The 12,211-nt window shown below is 46.1% G+C and overlaps 2 long non-coding RNA genes across 2 annotated transcripts in view; one reads left to right on the top strand and one right to left on the bottom strand.

The window, feature by feature from the left end:
- The window catches only part of LOC144784849 (uncharacterized), a 68,982-nt gene extending 63,546 nt beyond the window's left edge, over nucleotides 1–5,436 (bottom strand). The window contains exon 1 of the long non-coding RNA XR_013601708.1: nucleotides 4,563–5,436. This is a non-coding gene — a long non-coding RNA (uncharacterized LOC144784849). The remainder of the gene's footprint in view (nucleotides 1–4,562) is intronic.
- Nucleotides 5,437–8,418: 2,982 nt separating this feature from the next.
- Nucleotides 8,419–12,211, top strand: part of LOC144784848 (uncharacterized) — a 51,283-nt gene continuing 47,490 nt past the window's right edge. Inside the window, exon 1 of the long non-coding RNA XR_013601707.1 lies at nucleotides 8,419–10,220. This is a non-coding gene — a long non-coding RNA (uncharacterized LOC144784848). The remainder of the gene's footprint in view (nucleotides 10,221–12,211) is intronic.

Below are 12,211 nucleotides of genomic sequence, written 5' to 3'. Positions count from 1 at the left end.
GGTTTCCCCATGCCCACAGACCCATTTTAGTCTAGTCTGCGGCCATTTAGCAAAAGGAAATGAGCGAAACTTTGAGATCAGATATGCAAATGGAGGACGCCTTGAGATCAGACATGCAGAGGGGTGAAACCTTGAGATAAGACACACCTTCAGTGTATGGAAGGTCACATCAATACGTTTTTTCTGACCATACAGACATTGCTGCTACCTGGCTCATGTCCTATGTAAGGTAAATGAATATTTGAAACAACTTTAGCAAACTTAATCCACGCTAAAGATCCATCCCAAGTGGGCCTCCTCTTCCCTATTTTACCTCCTGACTATTCTTCACAACCTCAGCTCCACCACCTTTATTTCAAGCCCCCCTTCTGATCTACCTGCTATTCATGATGGCCCATCGTCCTCCACAATACCATGACTACCTGCTCTCTATCTTTATCCTTTACTTACTGGACAAATACTACTGGCTCAATGGTACAGGGGCCCAAATCCATGGCTCATCTTCCCGAGTAAAAGACCACCCTTCCCCTTCATGTTTCCTTGCTTTCTGAATCTCTACACATTGATAATAAAGTCTTACAAGCATTGGCAAAACCAATAGGTCTAGTCTTAGCAAGCGGACTCAATGGATTTTTTTTATTATTATTTTTTATTGCAAACATATGCCCCAAAAATAAATAGAAGGAAAAATTAAACAGGCTCTTGCCTAAACATAGTGGTCATATGCATGAAATGAAAATGTTACATGTAAAAAAGGCAACCATTGCATATAAATTGAAAAGACAGATGATGCGCTCTCTAACTGGTAGATATAGTTGGAAAGGGCATGACAAGACGGCCAATGGCGGAAGATGGCGGACCTATGATCCAATTGTGCGCCAATTATTCCAAGTCCACAGTGGAGATTAGAGAGACAAAGGGTTTAAGCATTTGTACAAGCCCCATATAATGTCAGATTTTTATAGCCTCCGATCTTGAACTTCCAGTCCCCCTTTGTTATATCATAGTGGTAGGTTACATTTGTTTTCCCAAAGTCTCTATTTTTTTCCTTATTGCTTCATAAAGAAAGTGTCCTGTTCAAGCTGTGTGGTTTGCTCCCCTCCTAAAGTCTCAGGTTAGTGGAAGTTACTTTGCGCTAGTCCTTGATCCCACATAGGGCCTTATTAAGATGATGGTCGGAGGGTTTCTGACCGACATCCTAGGCTTGAATTCCGACCAGCGCATTAGGATTACGGCAGTTGGAATTCAAGCCGGCCGGTCTTTCCGGCTGGCTTCACAGAAACCCACCATATCCGGTGCAGACGGTGTTTCTGCCATCGGGATTATGATGTCGGTTTCCGACAGGCTTTCCATGTTGGGCTTTCTGGTATGGAAAGCCTGTCGGAAAGCGACTTTGTGTGCCCCTAGGGAGGCCCACCTTCTTCATACGGCCTCCATTTGGCCCTGCACTGAGGTGCCTGCCACACGGTGCAGTGATTTACACAAACTCCCATTCCTCTATAGGAGCTTGGACTGTGGGCGGAAACCGCCCGCAGCACAAGCCCCCATAGAGTAATAGGAGTTTCGGTTGCATTATAATACGGTGTTCGGTATCTCTGACCTAGGGTCAATCAGTTCCCACACTGAAATGGTGTTGGGAGGACTCAGGTCCACCCGACATAGTAATTAGGGACTTACTCTCTTACTGAGGAGTCCCTTGAGCCCTCTAAGGGACGAATGGTGGATGGTCAGGGAAAGGTGTGGTTAGCCAGTTTTCCTCAAAGGGAGCTCTACTAGAAAGGATCTATCAAAGTCTCTCCCTCCTCCCAGCTCTCTATTCCATGAAGCTCTCTTGGTTAGCATTTTGGCTTTAACCTCAATATATCAAAACCATTTTCCCTATTGCAGCCACCAATTTCCTGACTCCTCCCGCAACTAAAACTTGGGTCCAACCCCTTTTTAACTAGAGTCCTTACCTAAAGTCGAAATTCTTCTGCAATGACGGCACGTCCCCCCCTGCCATCTACCAGGAAAAACCCCAGGTAAACCACTACTCTGGGCCTATTAGATTTCATTTGCTCATCAGACCTAAAACTAAGAGCCTTACCTCTAACATTAACATAACATGGTCCTCCTTTTCACCCTACACGGACCATCTTACCCACCTTAGAGGAGCCCCTTAAAACTAGTTCCTACGGGTTGGATGGTTGTATGGGTTGGATGCCCAACATCAGGAATCTTTATCACCTATTCTCATAGACACCACCCTGAGCCCTGACGCTTCATCAGCTAAATCTCCTTTGCGGACCGAAAGCCATCTGTAAGAACATTGAGAGGTGCACTTTCACTTGCATAACATTATAAGCCCTACCACCAGTGTCAGCCACCTTCCTCTCTTCCCTGGGCACTTTACTGTTAGAAAATCCCTGGTGTTTCATTGGTTGCAGGTGACTTTACTGGGGTTATAGATTAGGAGTGTGTCTGCATCTTAGCTAGTATTGTCCCCAACATCAAATCCAGACCCGAAATAGCTCAAGATATAGCGACCAGCCTAAAAGTGGTTGGGGTAGTTTGATTTTTGCTGGATGAGAGGAATCAGCATCCTTTAATCTTCTAATGGCAATGAAGGCAGATTGGGGCTCATATCTTCTCAATAGGAAGGGTCCGCAGGAACGGACTAAATGCCCTATATTCAGAAGACAAGCCTGAGACATTGCGACTAGCCTACAGGCCCCAAGGCCAGAATTCTTGGATGAACAAAGCAGGCCAAGTTTCTGCTCACCCGAAGCACACTTGAGCTGCAGTACCTAGTTGACTCAATCAACACACTCTGGTGGCTTGCGCTGCCCCTCAGAGAGGAGCTGTCAAGGGAAGGGAATTACACCTATTGGCTTATATTGTTTTAGATCAAAGGCCTCTGGAAAGAGGTGTGAGCACAGTTAATGGGGAGGGAAGCGGTAGAGCAAAAATAGACCAAACAGAGGAGATTGAAGGAAACTTGCTCCTGCTCTGTTAGGGCAGCAACCTACCAAGTGCTTTGTCTCTCACCCTTGCTTGCACAGGGTGCAAGACTAGCTAGAGTCTGAGCTACGTCCTCACTAGAGCTTCCTCTAGTCACCCTTTAAAAACTTGAGAGGAGCTTGAGGTGTGAACTCCTGCTCCAAATGTTGGCTTCCTTTGGCCTCACAGGAGTAGGTGGAATCTGGACCTTTTAAAGAATGTGTAGTGTATGATCAGGTTGCAGACCTTTTTTATAAACCACATTTTATTGATTTTTATAATATGCAATTTAAACATGACAGCGATGTAAGACACACATTATTGCAAGACAAAGACTGTTAACATTGACACGGTGTCTTTCAGTCCAGTCCACTGTTATTCCACCACTTTCCACATTATCTCTTGTTTGTGTGGGCAGCAGCCACGAGCTCTGTATATCGGCTCTTCCATCTCCGCATACAAGTCCATTGGCCTGCACCACACTGCAGTCCAGGGTGAAGTCACAGAGATGCAAATGTGAGCAATTTCCTGTTTAGGTATCAAAGTGCCCACTCCCACCAAGGCTCTATCCACCCCTATCCCCTGGATGCTCCAGCAGGCTGAGCAGAACGAGTCAACACCAATGATAGGGACTGAAAGAAGGCTCCCCAGTAGAGGATGTTTGTTGGACCAGGGGTTACCAGTCCACCTAGGGTAGCTTGGCTCAAGTGGTAAGGCCTAACTCTAAGACGATATGTTGCACTTGCGTCACACCCAATACAGTAGCCCAGCGTACTTCCACTCAAAAACGACACCACACCAGGTTAGAAAAATATGGATTGCTTTATAAAAATCTTTAGATTGTCTTTGTCCTTTAGCAGTGTATAACTTTAACACAGTAAGTATCTCCACATCTTATTATTGGCATCCATAGAGCTTCACATTGCATTAAATAATACCTTTTTCCCCAAGATGAAAGGAGCTCAGCAATAACCTTTGCACCTTAACCTTTCAGCGATTATTTCACAGTTTAAATAAGGTGAACAGCAAGAATAATGCTTCCTTATGATGAAGCAAGACCGTATATTACCCTTGAGGACTCAATGTCATTACAAGCAGGAAGTTACAGGTGTTCAGCAAACAGTTCCACTAATGTTACACTTGTAAATTGGTTCAAGCAGCTGGATATCTAAATGGAAACCGGCAGGTTATTTAATCATTTCATGTAGCCATTTAGTTCTCTCTATGACCACATTGGATTGACAGGATATCACAGTAACACTTCTAAGCCCTGAACGATCTGCATAAAAATATTACCCTCAAACAGTCCTTTCTTAACCCAGAGTCAGCCCAGTTACCCTGACTTCCAGTAACTGGTAACTATAACCTATATTCAGACATCTCTCCCTCACAGGGCGATTCTACTCAGGCAAGGAAGTTACTGGAATAGGCAAGTCAAGTAATTAGGGTTCACTGTCTGTGGCGCAGTTTGTCAGGTTTGAGGTATCCAAAGCCTGTGTGTCACTTCCTAGGCCATTATCACTGCCACCGATTAAGGCCTAAACACGATCTTCTCCACCCGCCAGACTAGATTCCCAGCTTACTTTATTTATGCAGTTCTGTCATTCAGTTCTCAGTCAGTGCCCGATCTGTTCCCTCTGACAGGGGAAGGCTCCGCTCCCGGCTGGCTCGGCTTGCCTTCCTGATCGAGGCTGAATCCAGACGCTCTTCACTCTGTCGGCCTTTGTGGGCGTTTGTCAGCGCTTCCGCATTCCTCTGACAGGGGAAGGCTCCACACGTGAAAGACTCCGCCCACGCCCGGCCTCCTCCAGCTTCTCCCCTCCTCCTCCGACGTCGCCGCGATCTTGCCGGAGGAGTTCGATCAGCTTCCTCCGTCCCTCAACTGCGCCTGCCGGCTTCTGCTTTCCTACCACAGCGGGAGGAATCCGGGACAGGGACACTCCCGCGAAGGAGGGGTTGACGGCTGGCAACAGAGGGCCTTCTGCACGGCGCACCAGGGCCCCCCACGGAGAGCTCCGCTTCCCGCTTGAAGGGCCAAATCTCCGCTTTCCTCCCTCAGCGTTCCCGCAACAGTCTGGGCCCCGGGCTGGTGAAGTAGGGGCTCACAGCACTGCTGGATAGAACGCTACAGGCGGTGTTAGGAAAAAGGCTGATAATACTGCCGTTCTTGGTGTCTCTTTAGAATCAGACGCTCCCGCCTCTGGGTTCCCAGTCCAGCTACCTACCGCTCTCCAGAAGTAGCTCAGGGACGTTTTACCAGGAGCACTAAAAGGGTTTAAGGAGCTAGTGGTAATATAACGATGGCAGGGTTTAGTCAACAGGTAGGGGGTCACGTCAATAAAGAAGAGCAGCCAGCCCATGGGACGATCTAACCCCACTCAGTGCGCCTTCCTCCCCACGATATCGCCTCACTCCTCACCAGGTTCAACTCAAGCTCTCTAGTCACTTAAAATGGCCGCCCTGGTTCTGTCCTTTTATAGTCTGGGCTCTGGTCGCTAGAACTAGCTGGAAGGTCCTAGAGCTTTCCCTTTGTATTCCTATGGCAAAGGGTTCTGAGGTAAAATTATGACAGTTAACAGGCCTCCATTTTGTGTCTCCTTATTCTCCCTCCATTATACGAGAGCACCTGCGCTGTATTAGTCATAAGTAATACTGAGGCGCCCAGAGACCTAAGAGCAACACCAAAAATATAGTGGACAAAAAAAAAAGGATTTACTAGGCAAAAAGGGAATCAAAATAAATAAATAATTAGGAGGGACCACCCAAAGGGCTGACAGGTCTAACAATGTTCATTGGACAAGAACTGGTCATATGGAAAACCTCTGCTTCTAATTCTAATTCTAATTTAAAATATTTCTAGAGCGCGGCGTACACCTTGCGGTTTCTTGGCGCTAGGGGGATTGGCAACTGAGGGAGAGAGACCAGGAGAAAGGATAAGAGGAGATATTAAGAGAGTTTAAGAGGGGAAGGCATGACTGAAGAGGAACGTTTTCAGATCTCTACGAAAGGGGAGGTACTGAGTGGCAGAGCGGAGATGGTCAGGGAGTGAGTTCCAGAAAGTTGGAGCCAGGGTGGAGAAGCTGGCCCCGCCCCACTTTTTGCGTGTGAAGCGAGGGGTCTGAAGAAGGGACTTGGAGGAGGACCGAAGTTCTCTTGCAGGTACATACGGATTGATTAATGAAGAGATAAAAGCGGGGGCAGTGCCCTGGCGGGCCTGGAAGGCCATGCATCCGATCTTAAAAAGAGAGCGTTCTTTTACAGGGAGCCAGTGAAGCTCCCTGAGAAGGGGGGTGGAATGGTGATAACGAGGAAGGCCATACACCAGCCGGGCTGCCTGGTTCTGGATAATCTGGAGTCTATGCAAACTGTACGCGGGGATACCATGATAAAGAGCGTTTGCGTAGTCCAGTCGCGATATCACTAGTGCGGCCATGATGATCTTAAGTGCCTGGGGGGAAAAGAAACGGGAAACAGTGCGGATAGTGCGGAGAGTGAGGAAACAAGAGGATACCACGGAACTGATTTGTGAATGGAGAGTGAGCTGGTTGTTTATTTTGACACCGAGTGTTTTGACCGAGGTGGAAGGGGTAGGTACGGGGCCGAGAGAGGGGGGCCAAAAGAGAGAGTTCCAGGGGCTGGATGAACCACCAGTGAGAACCAGCTCGGTTTTATCCGGGTTCAACTTAAGGTGGTTGTGGTTCATCCAGTCCCTGATGAATGTCATAGTTGACTGGAAGTTAGAGACAGAGAGAGGAGAAGGGGACAGATCAAAGATGAGCTGGAGGTCGTCCGCGTAATTATAGACGGTGACCTCCAGCTGCTGGAGTGCGAAAATGAGAGGAAAGATATAGAGATTGAAAAGCAAAGGGGAGAGAGAGGAACCCTGGGGGACACCGCAAGTGACAGGGAGAGGAGTGGCCGTGAAGTTGCCTAGCCGAACCGCCTGAGTGCGTTCCCTCAGAAAGGAGGAGAGCCAGACCAGAGCTGATCCCCCGATACCGGCCGCCTTGACACGGGTAAGTAAGATGGTGTGGTCCACCGTGTCAAAGGCGGCGGAAAGATTAAGGAGGACCAGTGCCTGGTGTTTGTTCTCATCCATGCCCCTTCTGAGTTTGTCTAAGACTGCGACCACGACTGATTCGGTCGAATGCCTGGGACGGAACCCGGCTTGGCGGGATGCCAGTCCTCCATTTGCCTCAACATGGGCGCTGAGTGCCGCAGTGACGTGGCGTTCCATCACTTTGCCCAGAAAGGGTAACAGGGAGATGGGGCGATAATTGGCCGGGATGGAAGGGTCCGCACCAAGTTTTTTCAGGATGGGCACTATTGTAGCTGCCTTTAGCACAGAGGGCACTACGCCCTGTGCCAGAGAGCTGTTGAGGAAGGCGATGGGGGGGGTCAGGGCAGCCGGAGTAAATTTGCTGCAGGACTCGTGCCGGGCAGACGTCCGCAGGAGACCCCGACTTCACTTTGGGAAGTATCTCCAGAAAAGAGTCCTGAGTGAGGGGGGGAATGGAGGTAAAAGGGCATCGAACGGAAGGGGGGGAGGGATCGACGAAGGCAGACGAGGGTGGTGGGATGTTGGTCTTGATAGTTACAATTTTCTCTAAGAAGTAGGTATTAAGTTGGTCGCAGAGAGGCTGGGAAGGAGGAATTTGGGGCAAGGTTCGGTCCGAGAATGCCAGGTCATTCACTATGCCGAAGATTTCCCTGGGTTTGTTTTCTGCAGAAGTTATTTTTGAAGAAAAGTAGGAGGTTTTTGCAGCCAGGATTGCTGTTTTGTATTTGGCCAGTGCTGATAAGAAGTGGGTTTTTGATAAGGGACTGTAATTTTTCCTCCATTGCCTCTCCGCCCGTCGGGCGCTCAGTTTGAGAACTTTTAGGTGGTCATTGAACCATCTATTGGAGTCCTTAGGTCGGCGGATGGAAATGCGGCGTAAGGGCGCTACTGAGTCGCAGCCTCCAGCCAGCCAGGAGTTAATGGCATTGGCTTGAGAGGCAGATGATAAGCCAGCGAGAATGGGAGTGGAGTTGCGGAGTGAGGAGGTCAAGGAGGGATAATCCAGTTTATTCCAATTCCGCGCCCAGGTGTTTTTGGTGTGCGGAGTTTTGGACGTCAGGTTGCGGGGAATGGAAAAGGAAATAAGGGTGTGGTCGGACCATGGGCACGGCGAGACTGCAGCTGAAGCCACAGGGAGGTTAAGGGACCAAACCTGGTCCAGTATGTGCCCATGGGAATGAGTGGGGACGGATATGTGTGACACGAAGTTGAGGGATGAAAGGTAATCTGTAAATTCTTTAGAGGCTAAGCACTCATGTGGGTCTGAGGGCCAGTAATTGAAGTCTCCTAGCACCAAGACCGAGGCGTAGTTGACCACCAGGTTAGCCAACAGGTCTTGAAATGCCGGCAAGAATAAGGGCGAGGGCTGAGGAGGGCGGTACATAAGGAGGCAAGTGATGGGGGGGGAGAATGAAAGAGAACGGACTACCAGGAAGTCAGCAGGGGGAATAGGGGAAAAAGGGAGTGGTTGAAAGTTCAACTCCGACCGAGCGATTAGGGCGACCCCACCACCAGCCTTACCTGTCGGCCGGTCGGCCCGCAGGGCCACATAGGAGGGGGGTAGGGTGGCCAGGAGAACAGGTTCGTCATCTCACCATGTGCTAGCAGGAGTAGGTCACTGACCGGCATTCCACAGCCATTGTATGAATCAGGTGAAGCCTAGGGGAAATGGCTAGTTCTCTGAGGGTTAGTGCTACAGTGGGTTCACCCATGACTCCCATCTGACCCTCCTAGGGGAAAGCAAGATGGGGGAATTAATAACTAGTGATTTATAGATAAGGGAAATGTCCCCTTGTCCCAAGAGTCCCACGAGGAGCTTGGCTTCCAGGGGACTAGACTCCGGTACACCCTCAAGGGAGTCTGCATAACATGAGAGGCTATGACAGAGCTGTAATAATTTGTAGGATTGTGTTTGGTGGAGGTGAAAATCTGTCTTTAGGGCTTAAAAGGAGCGAATGTGAGAGCCCTGCTAACCATCTCCCAGTGTGGAAATCCCAATGAGGTGCCAGCGGGCCAAACCATTCTAGGGCGGGCATCTGCCCCAGCCATTTTCCCCTCCAGAGAGGGGTCTGCAAGTTGAACTTCCTGTCCCATCCATCCAACACTAGGCTGACTTCCATGTCAACAATACCGCTCTGGAAAGATCCAACAGGAACCTTGGTATCGAGGCACTGTACAAAATGCTGATTATGGACCGACAATCCACAAGGGACATTTTGAAGTGAAAGGTGGGGTCCGACCAGTCACCCTGGAGTCAGTCATTTAAGTCCAGAAGTTGTGATGTCCAATAATAAAGAAGTAGGTCCGCGGCAGCCAAACCTACATTAAACCTGAATTGACACATTTCCCAAAGGTGACACGGGGGTCCTGTGGGCCCAGAGAAAAGCACGTATCTGGGATTGTATGGTCTTAAACCATTTGCTGGGAATCATGTATGGAAAGTTTTGGAACACGTACAAGAAAAGCAGTAAAATCATCATTTTGAAGAGTGCTATCCTTTTAAGGACAGAGAAGTCTTTCTGCATCCTGACAACCAGAGGGGTGAGGTTGAGGGACCAGGAGAGTTCCATAAATTCTCAGGTATTGAAAATTTAACCAGCGGGTTGGTCTGTGAATGCTCCAGCTTTGCTCACCCACATCACTGGACAGAGGAACCAGCAGTGATTTGGTCCAGCTGACCTGTAGGTCTGCGGCCTTTCCATGTATGTCCAGAATCTGCTACAACCACAGTCCCAAAGTTTCTGGGTGACAGACGAATAACATAACATCATCTGCATATAGCGCTGCGTGGTCTTCTCTCTCTGCCCTACATCGGAATCACCATACCTGTGAATTTTATCTGACCCAGGCTGCCACAGGCTCCATTGCTAAGGAAGGCAAAGAGAAGGGGGGAAGCGGGCAGCCCTGCTGAGTGCCTCTTTGTATGGTAAACGAGTAGAACAGGATCCTGTTAACCTGAACCTGCGCCCCAGAAGCGGCGTACAGCACCCTGATGTAGCTGATGAATCATGGTTCGAACCCAATTGACTGAGGCACATCGCAAAGAAAGTCCTAGTTAAGGGCATCGAAAACCTTCTCAAAATCAATGAAGAGAAAGGCACAGGGACCTGTAAGGAGATGTCGGTGAGCCACAGCCGAGTGGACTCTGCAAATGCAGTGTCTCGTGCTACATCGGACCAATGTAAGTTTTTTCTCATTGACAATAACACTCTACTTGTTATTGGCTATATTATTACATTTTAACAAATGATATTTTGAAGTTTGAAAATGGATATCTCTTGTTGTACTTCTCTCACAAAATACAATAGCTAGTAGCACAGATATGCCAAAAAAGTATTTACTAGGTTTCAAAATCATATGCAATTACTTATACACAATCCTTGCATAAACATAATTCCATCGAGAGACGGTCATTAACAAATTTCAATTATGATCCATCTAAAGATAGTCTGCTCAAGGTAGAGACTATCAGAAAAACGTATGTGTCCATCCTCTGAAAGAGTTAGACACCAATAGTCCACAATGAAATAGTTTGTAGAGCCTTTGTAGCGGGCTTCTTCGGGTATATATAGTCGAAGCATTTCGACCTTTGTTAATTCTTGAGCTTCCCATTTGTTGATATCTTTAAGTAATGAAAACTATGCCATTTCAGCAAATAATTGAAAACTATGATGGATAGAAAATCATTGCTGTAATATATGGCTTTTGAACCACTGTTTTTTTTTACAATAACAGTAGCTAAATATATAATAATATGTTTTCTAGATTTATGAAATTGTCTATGTTCTGAGTAAAACTGCTGTCCCAGTACTTTAGATGAATGAAACGTTGACCCTATTGTACTATGAAAACATATAACTTTTCTGGCAACCAATCAAAGTTCAATACTGTTCGGTATTAGCTGCCGGTTGATTCGTGGGGCCCTATTCACAAAGGCATTTTGGAGAGCATAAAGTATTCTTTTACGTATTTGTAAAATGAGAATAAAATGGGAATATTCAGGAATATTCCAATTTAATTAGTACAAGTAAAAAGGAGTGTGCTCCTTTCACTAATAAGGAGTTTAACATTTAGGACTGATTCGCAAAGGCATGTAAAAGTATGTAAAAGAGTACTTCCATAGTTCTACCCCCTGTTTTCATAAATACGGTTGTGAATCGGCCACATGATATTTTTCAGGGCTCAATGGGATGCACGATGCAGTAGTTACACATATCATAATGGATGGTTTCAGTTGCCAAGCTCCACTATGGATTGTTGAACGCAATTAAAGAGAATCAATCCCATTTTAATGCGACTTAATTTTAGCTGTACCAAAAACATAATTTCAGGTATGAATGAAACTAAATTATTATAATGATAGTTGCTTTGCACTTGAAACCAACCAATAAGTCCACACCCTTAATTGCTCTGAACTCTGAAATCCTGACCATTGTCTTTGAGTTTATAATTGTGTGACTAGATTAAAAATGCGTGACTTCAAAGCGGGAAAGTTTCCTTTTTTATCATACATTTTTTCTAATTATTTTTGTGACAGATAAATACCCGCAGGGAGGGCAAGTGGTTAGGTCTCGTCCACAGTGGCGAAGAATGAGTACTCCCCTTCACATGGGAATGCGGGAAGTTTGCTAAGTCTGGCTAGGTGGCCATTGGGGTTAGTACTCAATATAGTCACAAGATTTAAAATGATACATTCATATATAACTTCTTTCATCTGCAAAGAGGTGACCTAAAGGCTATATATCTCGAGGATCACTGACTAATAGAGGGACAAAATATAGACTACCCAAAATATCGATGCCAAAATATCGACAGACAAAATATCGAATTCCTATCTACAAACAGGTAAGTACCAAAATATCGAATCCAAAATATCATTTAAAAATATATACTTTGTAAAAATATCGAATTTCTTAAAAATAATGTAAAATAAAAAAAATTTAAAATAAAAAGCTAAAATATACTTAAAAATACTTAAATTACCTTAAAATTATTAAATAATTAATTTAACTTATTAAAAAAACATACAATCAAATATGTTAAAACATATATATATATATATATATATATATATATATATATATAACATAATATTAATAAAAAATACACAATATTATTACTGTAGGATAGCGGAAGTATAGAAATTACTATTCCCACTCCTGGAAGTGCAAC

Source organism: Lissotriton helveticus, chromosome 10, assembly GCF_964261635.1.
Source record: "Lissotriton helveticus chromosome 10, aLisHel1.1, whole genome shotgun sequence".
In the NCBI taxonomy this organism is placed as follows: domain Eukaryota; kingdom Metazoa; phylum Chordata; class Amphibia; order Caudata; family Salamandridae; genus Lissotriton; species Lissotriton helveticus.
This window is presented reverse-complemented; position numbering and strand designations above follow the sequence as displayed.